The sequence below is a fragment of the Epinephelus lanceolatus genome, chromosome 5, assembly GCF_041903045.1.
Source record: "Epinephelus lanceolatus isolate andai-2023 chromosome 5, ASM4190304v1, whole genome shotgun sequence".
Lineage (NCBI taxonomy): Eukaryota > Metazoa > Chordata > Actinopteri > Perciformes > Serranidae > Epinephelus > Epinephelus lanceolatus.
This window is the reverse complement of record NC_135738.1, coordinates 39,440,845-39,452,297: the sequence shown is the minus strand read 5'-3', so window position 1 is coordinate 39,452,297 and position 11,453 is coordinate 39,440,845.

The following is an 11,453-nucleotide window of genomic DNA, read 5'->3' as shown; positions in this document are numbered from 1 at the left end:
CTCTTCCACAAGCTCCGGCTCCTTCCCCGCCAGAGAGGTGACATTCCATGTCCCAAGAGCCAACTTCTGTAACCGAGGATCGGACCGCCAAGGCTCCCGCCTTGGTCTGCTGCCCAATCCACATTGCACTGAACCCTTCTGGATCCCTCTGCGGGTGGTGGGCCTGCAGGGGGACGAGCCCATGTAGCCGGTTCGGGCTGGGCCCGGCCGGACCCCATGGGCGAAGGCCCGACCACCAGGCGCTCGCCCACGGGCCCCAACCCCAGGCCTGGCTCCAGGGCGGGGCCCCGGTAACCCTCTGGGCCGGGTACACGTGTCTTTGTTTGTATCCATCATGAAGGGTCTTTTGAACCGTTCTTCGTCTGACCCTTCGCCCAGAACCAATCTGCCATGGGAAACCCTACCAGGGGCAAAAATGCCCCCGACAGCATAGCTCCCAGGGTCATTAGGGCACTCAAACTCCTCCACCACGATAAGGTGACGGTTCTCGGAGGAGTATTATTATATTATTAAGCCTTTATTTAATACATGTAAAATCACATTGATACCGGAGGTCTCATTTTCAAGTGCGACCTGTATCACAGCAGCAACATCCACATCAAGTTACAGAACCACAGACAACACGATACAACACAAGCTTAGCTCGTTAACTAGCTAACCAGCCAGCTAACGGTTAGCCTTCGAGCAAGACGCCAGTCCGAAGTCAGTCGAAGTCAGAGCCTGACAGAGAAGTGTTAGGATTTAGGCATTTAGGGAGAGAATATTTTGAACGAAAGGCTGAGGCTGTGTGAGGTTTGAAAATAAAGGTCCACCACGTTAGTTAGCTAACGTGTTGCAATGTTAACATTGTCATATGAGCAGTGTAACGTTAACGTAACATTAAGGCTATACTTGTGTAACGTTATGTAAATTAAAAAGTGGCGAACTGTGTGAAATTACAATAAGGTGTGTAACGTGATTAAAAAAACTAATGTGACATTTGACTGTCACATATAAAATATTAAGAAGATTAGTGTATGATATAGGCCTGTAGGCATGTAATTACACAACAATAGATAATGCACAGACAGAATATGAGGACTTTGATGGCCACCACCTTTTTGTTTTGCTAAAATAAATTGATTATGATCTGTTGAACATTGAAGTAATTTAAGTTGTATTGTTGGCATGTAAAGGTGTCTGTGAAATAGGTAGTTAACACATATTACTTTTAATATCTATTTGTCTGTGTAAAGTTTTCCTCTAGGTGACCCAGACAGACTGGACCAGTGGACACTCAACACGAGAAGACAGAACTGGACTTCAAACAAGACTTCCCATCTGTGCAGTGAACACTTTGAGAGTCATCACTTCAGCACTGACTCCAGGATAAAGACACCTTTTTTTATACAGTACCTCACAAAGAGTCAAGAAACTTATTAGTTTAAAATGATGAATTATTGTCCATAATACATTTAAATGCATTACATAAATTACTAATTGTCATACATTACTAAGTACTCGATTAGAGCACAGCTTGCTCCGTACTATTCCTGATAAGGTGAAATTACTGACACACCAGTGCAGTTTAGTGTTCCCATGATGCAAAAGGCCAAATGAAGATTTTATCAATCAAGGAACATGACATGTATTTACCAACTTTAACATTTTAGTGCCTTTTCTGCAAAGACCCTTTATCAAAGTGAGAATTACTACCTTTTTCCCCACATACAGTCTGTGAAGAACCAATGGAAAAAATATTCTCATAATGAGACAGCTGAACATAGCATGATTCCACAGTGGCAGTGAGCTTTGAGAACAGTTCAGTTTCCTTTTGATAGCAACAATTATTTTAATGTGGATGAATTGCATACTGTACATTCATATTCCAGTTGTCTTGATAGTACAGTTAAATTTAAAAACACATTCAAATATAAAGTCGAATATCTACAGAACTTAAACACAAAACTATTTTATGAATGACAGCCACTTAGTCAGCAATAAGATCATTTTGGTGGTGAGTGGACTTTTAATCAAGACAGGCTGTTGTCAGTGTTTTCTACCTGTGTTTTTAACCATCTTTCTCTCATGTAGGACACTTGAGGAAAGTTACAACGCCTCGACCAATGTGATATTTACCCCACAGTAAAGAGGTTGTTTCACAAGAAATTAAGATTTTGCAAATTATGACACTGGGTCCTAATTCATAGGTTTTATAATTACTGTTATAAATCTTTTCATTTATTTCATGTGTACTTTTTGTAACCTTTTAATAGTGATGATTTCATGAATGCAAGCTTTGACTTAATTTTGTTAAACTGTTTGTGTAATGGTTATAACTTTTGCTATATAAAATGGATCAGACAAAATTTACTTTAGAGTAAAAGCAAATTTTCTGAAAGCTGTCTTTCGTCAGTTTCCTGTGAGGACTGGAAATACAGTGGTGATTTAAACCATTAACAAAATATAATCGTTATTAATGGCATCTTAATGTTTTCATTTATGTCTTAACATTTACCCAAGTTTGCATTTGTCTTAGCAGAATGTAAAAAAAAAATGAAAAGCTGATGTTATGTGCTGGTTTTGTTTGAATGTTTCTTTAAGGCAAATGAAGAAAATTCACTGAGAAACTCTTCTCCTTTTGTGAAAAACAAGGAAATATCTGCACACTGAATAGTTTTAAGTCCCTTAGGAGGTATTATTTATTTGTGACGTTGTGACATATGAGAAGGTTCTGTGGGTATTGCTCGGTATTGAGGCTTATATAGTGAGGCTAGAAAAAACAACACATAATTGGCTGATTATCTTTCTGTTTGCCTCACTACAAAAAAGTCACAATACCTTTGCCTGAGGAAGACCCTCTCAGAGATGGCAACATAGCGAACAAGTGATACCTCCTTGGGGGCTTCAAAACTATTGTGTCCAGCGAATTCTTTGTTTTTCACTTTGAACCCTTTTATCCAGTCACATTCTTCTGTGTTAAAACTAGACTTCTAACAGAGCAGCAAACAAAGGTTACTCTCCAAAATCTTCTCAGGCTCTGCTGTTGGGTGTAAGGTGCTTAGTTATCTTAAGGTACAAAGTTAAAATAATCAGCCCCACACAGAAATGGACTGCTTAATTTTTTGTCAGTGACAATGTTAAACATTAATGCTTAATGTTTTATCTGTAGTGTATGATTTGTTTGCCCTTTCAATTGACAGTCAGATTTGATTGTGAAATACAACATTCAGTCAGTAACAAAGACAAAAGGAGTGCAAATATAAATAGAATTTATTGAAATTTTAAACAAGTTATAGATGAATATCAAAAACTCAACATTAGCCTTGACAGCCTGGGCTATGATCAGGCCTAACAAAATGTGTCCTAAAGGCCAAATTCAAAAGCAGTGACACTGCCAACAGTAAGCAGTTCACTGCGTTTGGAAGTGGTCTTTAAGACAATTAACTAATTTACTTAAAAACATATAATTTCTAACTGTAAACACATTTATCAATCTTTGCTGGATTGCCACCAGCCTCCCACCTGCACCTTTGGGCCAGTGAAGAAAATATTATCTTAATGCCCGGATGCTGGAGGTGAAGCTGGTGCAGGTTCTCCTTCATCATGCTGACCAGCTTGACACTGCTGACCTTCCTCATGTCACTGCCGCCACAGTGGATGATGAGGACATCTGGTGCTGCTCTTCCTTGCAGGGAGTGGGAAAAGAAGGAGAAAAGGCCTCTCCACTGCAGTCCACCCTAGCCAAACCAGCAGACACGGACGCCCGGCATGCTGAGGGTGATTCCCAAGGTCTCTGCAGCTCTCTGGACACCACGCCAGACATAGCTGTCACCAATGATCCACACTGTGCATATGAAAGTAAAATGAGTGTAATAAAAAATTAGCGTTATATATTTAAAAAAAAAGTTGAAGCGTTTTTTTTTAAGACAACAGCTGAATCATTGTTTCAAGGTTTGTTGTATAACGTTAGTTTCAGCTAAACTCAACTTACCTCAAGTTTCGTGAGGGAGCTGGCAGGGCTAGCCAAAGTAGCGTAGCTTCTTAGCCTCGTAGCTTCTTATCCTAGCTTGTTAGCCTTAGCTAACTTAGCAGCGCCGAGTGAGGTGGGCGTGTTTAAGCAACTGGGCTTCCTTTGGCCCGCCTCTTTGCCCATATTTGATTGTCTGGGAGTTGGGCGGAGTCAGGCACTGCCAAGATGGCGACGTCCAGAGCGGAGTATTTTGAGCTGCAAATCCACTCTTCAGAAACGGATGGATGACGTCACGGTGACTACGTCCATTATTTTATACAGTCTATGCTCTGAACACCTTGACAATGGAAGCAGCAGCAGATCGCGAGGCGGGAGCGAGGATATCAACATCAAGAGGGTAAGGCTGCAACTAATGATTATTTTTTATGAGTCGGTTTAATAATCTCACCATTAAAAATAGGAGAAAAAAAGTAATAATATAATAATATATAAATATATAATAAGTAATAATAAGTAAGTGAAAAATACATATAAGGTTTGAATTGTATGGAGACTGGGATGTCACCTCCCGGTCTGCGTACAATTATTGTAGATGACCTGAAAAAAATATGTATGGTGGTGGATAAACCATATTTTAGCCACCTAAAAAGACGCAAACTTATAAAACTGATGTAAATTTAATTGTAACGCCATATTAAGAATTTGTTTACTGATTTAACTTGCTGTCAGGCAGCCTTTTACCATGAGGAAACTTAATTTTTTTCTTTCTTCATATTTCTAGTTAATTCATTCGCTCTCGCACACCAGAATCCATTGACAAAAACAGCAATTTTACCTCACAGCACACGGAAGGTGCTGGTCTACTCCTGCCTCAATCAGTAAGTTTAATTGTGTTATTTTGTGACTTCGGGGTTAGTTCGGATTTACCAAAGTCACACAAACGAACCGATTGAGGCAGCAGTAGACCAGCAACTCGTTTGTTCTGCAAGGTTTTTGTCAAGGATGTTGCGTTGTGTTAAGTAATTTTTTTTTTAATTTTGCAAATGTTGGTCTAACAAGAACAATAATCAAAAGGATGTTTGCCATTATTGCTTGAAAATAAAATTGTATCATTATATAATCCTTATTGCAGTTCTACAAGAAGCGAACCCATGCCAGCTGCGGACAGAAACACCAGCAACCTGTGAGCATACAGGCCAGCTGCTTCAATGATGGAGAACAGAGATCAACCACTGAATGATGCAGCAGTGGACATCAGAGTGCAGTCAGTGGGTGGTGCAATGATGGAGGATAACACAGTGCAACCCTGTCAGGAAGGTGTTGGTCCAGAACATTTTGGTGCTTTTGGTGATGTGTCACTGTACTCTGGCTTTGACGGTGGCCTTCATACATCACCGAGGCACCCTTCATTGTCCCAGATTAGTGATGATACTCCGAACATCCCAGTGGCTTGCATGAATGAAGTTGCAGATTGCTCCACATCTTACCAATCTAAGGTAAGTCTATTAATAGCGTTCTTCAACATACAGGAACATGCAATTAGTTTAATTTACACTGATATTCCTACATTTGTTTTTTATTTTATTTTCAAAGGATGACTCCTGCCATCATGATCTGGCCAGACAAGCAAGTGCCATTATGTTGACTGCAAGAGAAAAACACCATCTTTCACAGGTTTGTCTTTGCATACAAGATTGTTCTTATTATATTATTTTGACATGTTTATTTGATTTCTTAGATCTAATCATAGAAATGATTTAACATTTGCATTATTTCATAAAGTGTTGCAGCCTTCATTGCTCTTTTTGAACGTTTTTCCTTGGTGGGGAGCCTGCATGGACATAAGGGCAACATTTATTGCTCATATCCCTTGTTTTTTTTTTTTTTTTTTTTTTTTTTTTTACTATTTGTACACCCTTGGTTTCTTAATTAGATTTTTAAATCCCCCTCCCCCACCCCACCCAACATTCAGATGTTAAATAGGGTTCCTCACTTGTTTATTATTGACTTTATCATATTATTATTAATCCTAATAGAATGGTGGACCTAGTCTCTGGCCCTATAGGGACCACACTACACAATAATAATTTTTATTATTGTTATTAACTACCATGATGTAATTTGTTGCCATTTCTGGTCTGTTTTTCAGAGTGGTGTGAATGATGTCTTGGCAGCAATGCCGCAGTACCAGGCTCTGTTGGTGACAAATCTGAAAAGTCAACTTCAAAAAGTCTTTCAGCAACATCAAGGAAGTGAACTTGAAAAGGAAGCTATGGCAGTATTTGACCAAATTGAGGATCCATTTACATCTGTTTCAACAACATACAGGCAGGACAGTGTGATCAAGGAGAAATTTAATTTTGTGGAGTCAGAAGAGGTTTCTGTAGGGTATAAAGCATGTATGGTGAAAAAAGGGAGAAAAAGAGTCCTTGCCACAGTGCCAAAATGTTTTCACTATATACCACTCATCAGAAGTTTGGAACAGTTATTGTCTCATCCAAAAGTTCTGGCAATGATAGATGAGCCACAGAAATACAGTAGTGCGTATTTGTATGACATCAGAGATGGAGAATTCATGAAGTCACACCCTTTGTTTTCTGTCCGACCGTCTGCTTTACAAATAATCCTTTACTCTGATGAAATTGAAATTTCCAATCCACTTGGGTCCCATGCCTCCAAAAATAAGTTGCTAATGGTTTATTATACACTGGGAAACATTAATCCTAAATATCGATCAAAACTAGCTGCCATTCGCATACTTGCCATTGCGAAGAAGAGTGAGCTCTCTGAATGTGGTGTTGATGGAATCTTAGCAAGGTTGCATGAGGACTTAGTAAGGCTATATGACGGGGTTAAAATTAATACTGGGAATAGTGATCTTGAAATATTTGGAGCATTAGTTTCAATATGTGGAAACACCTTGGCTCAGCACGAACTTTGTGGATTTAAAGAGGGTGTTGGTTTTGCTTTTAGTAAATGCCGGCAGTGTGAATGTTAATTTGAGGACATGCAAATCTATTTTGATGAGGTTAACTTTGAGGGCAGGACAATAGAGAGACATGTCCGGCAGTGTAATGACATTGAGAAGGCCAGCACAGAGTATCTCAGAAACAGCTTAAAGACAACATATGGTGTCAATAGAAGAAGCAAACTGATAGCCTGAGTATCAGACTGAAGCTCCCAGAACCTTCAGTCTGACATGGCCTCCATTGAATGCGATTTACTAGGGGGAGGGAATTTGATTTTTTCCCTAACCAATCAGTAGAGATCAACGACTCACCCAGAATCTGACGTCATTAGTATCCATGCCTCGGGTGTGCCAAGCAGATGGGGAAGGGCGCATAATCAATGTCACAAGTGTCATTGCTATTTAGATGCAGGCGCAGTTGTCATTTTCACGCCCTGCGCCCTCGTCATCTAACTAGCAAATGAACTTGCGCTTCTCTGGGTGTGTTGGTCTAAAAATGAGGAGTGGTCAGGCGCAGTCATGGCGCGTTGCTAGTTAGATGACGTAAAAAGCAAATGCGCCAGTGACCAACAAAAACCTGATCTAACGTCAACAGCGCAGCATTTCGCTGCTAAACAAGTTAGTAATATGCGTCTCTAGGCGGGTGCACAACGCGCGTAGCCTGAGTGTCAGACTGAAGCTCCCAGAACCTTCAGTCTGACATGGCCTCCATTGAAGGCGATTTACAAGGGGGAGGGAATTTGATTTTTTCCCTAACCAATCAGTAGAGATCAACGACTCACCCAGAATCTGACGTCATTAGTATCCATGCCTCGGGGGTGCCGAAAACAAGTGAGCATTGCCTGTTTAAAATGTCTCCGTCATCGTGCACGCCCAGCTGCATCGCCGTTAAATCCAGTTTAGCAGCTTCCTTAATTTGGTCCTCCATTAACGCAAGTAGTGGCGAAATACCTCGATAGCATCGTTAATGTGGTCTGTAGGTTCTGTAGCGGTCACCATTGTTGCTATCCTCACCAGTTACCCACCGGCGTACAGCTTGACATCAGCGTGGCGCTGATTGGCTAATCGCTAGACCCCCGGCGTTCATTGGTCCGTCCAGCGTTTGGACGAGATAAATCGCAAATTCACTGAAGTATGCCAGACCAGAGATGCAAGCCTACTCAGTTGAGTGGGTGGGGTCTATGGTCTGGAACCAGGCTAGCAAACTGATAGATTTCCCAGCCTTAACTTGATAAAACAAACACCACAAGATGTGATGCATGTAATTCTTGAAGGGATTGCTCCATTAGAAATAAAGTGTGTGACGAAACAGTTAATTCGTTTGGGACAACTAGACTTGTCTTGGATGTCTTCAACACTGCATTAACTGGATTCCCCTACTCTCTACTTGATATTAGCGATAAACCAAGCCCTGTATCTTACAGTACATTAGCTTCCAGTGATAATAAGTTAAAGCAGTCCTCAGGACAAATGATTGTTCTACTAAAGATTCTGCCATTTCTGAATGATACAGTTAAAGGTACAGAGTACTATGCAATAATTCTTGAACTTATAGAGATTGTTCAAATTTTGTTTGCTCCTGTTATTGGTCTACAAACAGTTAACAAGTTGAAAACACTTATTGAACAGCACTTAAAGCATGTGAAGAAGGTTTTCCCAGATAACAATTTAACACCAAAACAACATTATTTGATTCATACTCCATCCCAGATTAGACTACTGGGACCAGTGGTCCGTCACATGTGCATGAGATTTGAATCAAAACACTGCTTTCAAACAATGGGCCTCAAAAATAAATTTTAAAAATGTCTGCAAGTCATTAATAAGGCATAATCAAATGTATGAATGTTGTCAGAATGTGAGTAGTTTTGAACATCCCATTTTTTCAAATGAGTTTACTTTAGGACCAACATCAGAAATAAGCAACATGCCTTACTTAAAAGAAAAAATGAGGGCCTTCCTTGGAAATGATGAAGTTAACCATGCAATATCTGCTAAATGGATAAATCTAAATGGCAATAAATACATGCGGGAGAAGTCATTAATTCTAAGTGCTGTCAATTCTAATGATTTATCTGAATTTGGACTTGTGAGAAATATCTGTGTAATAAATTCATTGCTCTGTTTTGAATTTCAGCAGCACAATACTATTTGCTATGATAGAGATTATGGCATATAAAATAGAGATTCCAAACACGGCACAAGCAACAGAACTGATATCTGCTGATAACCTTGTAGATTTCACTCCATACTACAGTTTTACTCACAATGCTATGACATATGTCGCTACGAAATATTACCTGGGTGATGTGATTGGACAACACAAAGCCTCACTTGATGCATTATAAAAGGTACACTGTTTCAGTGTGGTGCCTTCAGATGGACAGTCTATGTGATTGAAATGTTGTTTTTTGACTGATGTGCATCAGGGGCGATTCTAGGATCAGAGGTTTAGGGGTGCTGAGCACCCAGAGAGCTGCACGGCCAGGCAAGATAAATTTTACTGTTTTGTACATTTTAACGCAATTTCATTCCCACATTTGTGAAAGAAAAGTACAACACTTTTTGGGAAAGTCTGTGACTAAACCATCAAATCTGATAAAGGTTATTTAAATGCTGAGCCACAGCAAAAGAGGAATGGATTGGAATCATAAAAGAAACATATCGTAACCCTAATTTCTGGGGGAAGACAACTCATTTTGATACAGCAGTTCCTCAACATACACATAAACAGTATGTATGTTTCTGGAGATACATATTAAGATTAAGATCTCATATTAAAAACACTGCAGTGGCCAAACTGTGTTAACATTATATTGTGCTCAGACAAACAATTCTAAATGCCCATACCATAAAGATGAATGACACAAGGCACAAGTGAGATAACAAGCACTATTTGTCAACATCAAAAGGTGCTACAGTTTTTTAATGCAGGGTGATGTCACTGTATTAATTAATGGGTTAAAGCTGTTCACCTTGAGATATGGTTGTTAGAGCAGCTTCCCATTAACACTTCTGTAACTCTTAACATTTTGTGACTAACGTTACACTTATCATTTATTTTACTATGGATACTGCTTACTTTGTACAGTCTACGCTTAAACCAAGATAGTTTTACTCTTTTATTTTTCTGTATTAACTTGATAAGAATGTGAAAATACAAAAAAAGGAAGAAAAAAATACATGCTGACCTTAGTGGTTTGCTCTAAAAATACAATACATACTGTAGATGTTTTTTTTCCCAGCTACACACATGTACTGAATTACTTTATTCAGATACACCTGTGTTACGTAATCTAATCAGATAGAACAGCCCATAGTAAAACTACAGTACCTTCAAGTCTGTATCTTTATATTATCGTTAATGAGAAGAAATGTATGCAAAAAAAATAAAAATAAAATATGTACACATACAGTACAGGCCAAAAGTTTGGACACACCTTCTCATTCAATGCGTTTTCTTTATTTTCATGACTATTTACATTGTAGATTCTCACTGAAGGCATCAAAACTATGAATGAACACATGTGGAGTTATGTACTTAACAAAAAAAGGTGAAATAACTGAAAACATGTTTTATATTCTAGTTTCTTCAAAATAGCCACCCTTTGCTCTGATTACTGCTTTGCACACTCTTGGCATTCTCTCCATGAGCTTCAAGAGGTAGTCACCTGAAATGGTTTTCCAACAGTCTTGAAGGAGTTCCCAGAGGTGTTTAGCACTTGTTGGCCCCTTTGCCTTCACTCTGCGGTCCAGCTCACCCCAAACCATCTCGATTGGGTTCAGGTCCGGTGACTGTGGAGGCCAGGTCATCTGCCGCAGCACTCCATCACTCTCCTTCTTGGTCAAATAACCCTTACACAGCCTGGAGGTGTGTTTGGGGTCATTGTCCTGTTGAAAAATAAATGATGGTCCAACTAAACGCAAACCGGATGGGATGGCATGTCGCTGCAGGATGCTGTGGTAGCCATGCTGGTTCAGTGTGCCTTCAATTTTGAATAAATCCCCAACAGTGTCACCAGCAAAACACCCCCACACCATCACACCTCCTCCTCCATGCTTCACAGTGGGAACCAGACATGTGGAATCTATCCGTTCACCTTTTCTGCGTCTCACAAAGACACGGCGGTTGGAACCAAAGATCTCAAATTTGGACTCATCAGACCAAAGCACAGATTTCCACTGGTCTAATGTCCATTCCTTGTGTTTCTTGGCCCAAACAAATCTCTTCTGCTTGTTGCCTCTCCTTAGCAGTGGTTTCCTAGCAGCTATTTGACCATGAAGGCCTGATTCACGCAGTCTCCTTTTAACGGTTGTTCTAGAGATGGGTCTGCTGCTAGAACTCTGTGTGGCATTCATCTGGTCTCTGATCTGAGCTGCTGTTAACTTGCCATTTCTGAGGCTGGTGACTCGGATGAACTTATCCTCAGAAGCAGAGGTGACTCTTGGTCTTCCTTTCCTGGGTCAGTCCTCCTGTGTGCCAGTTTCATTGTAGCGCTTGATGGTTTTTGCGACTCCACTTGGGGACACATT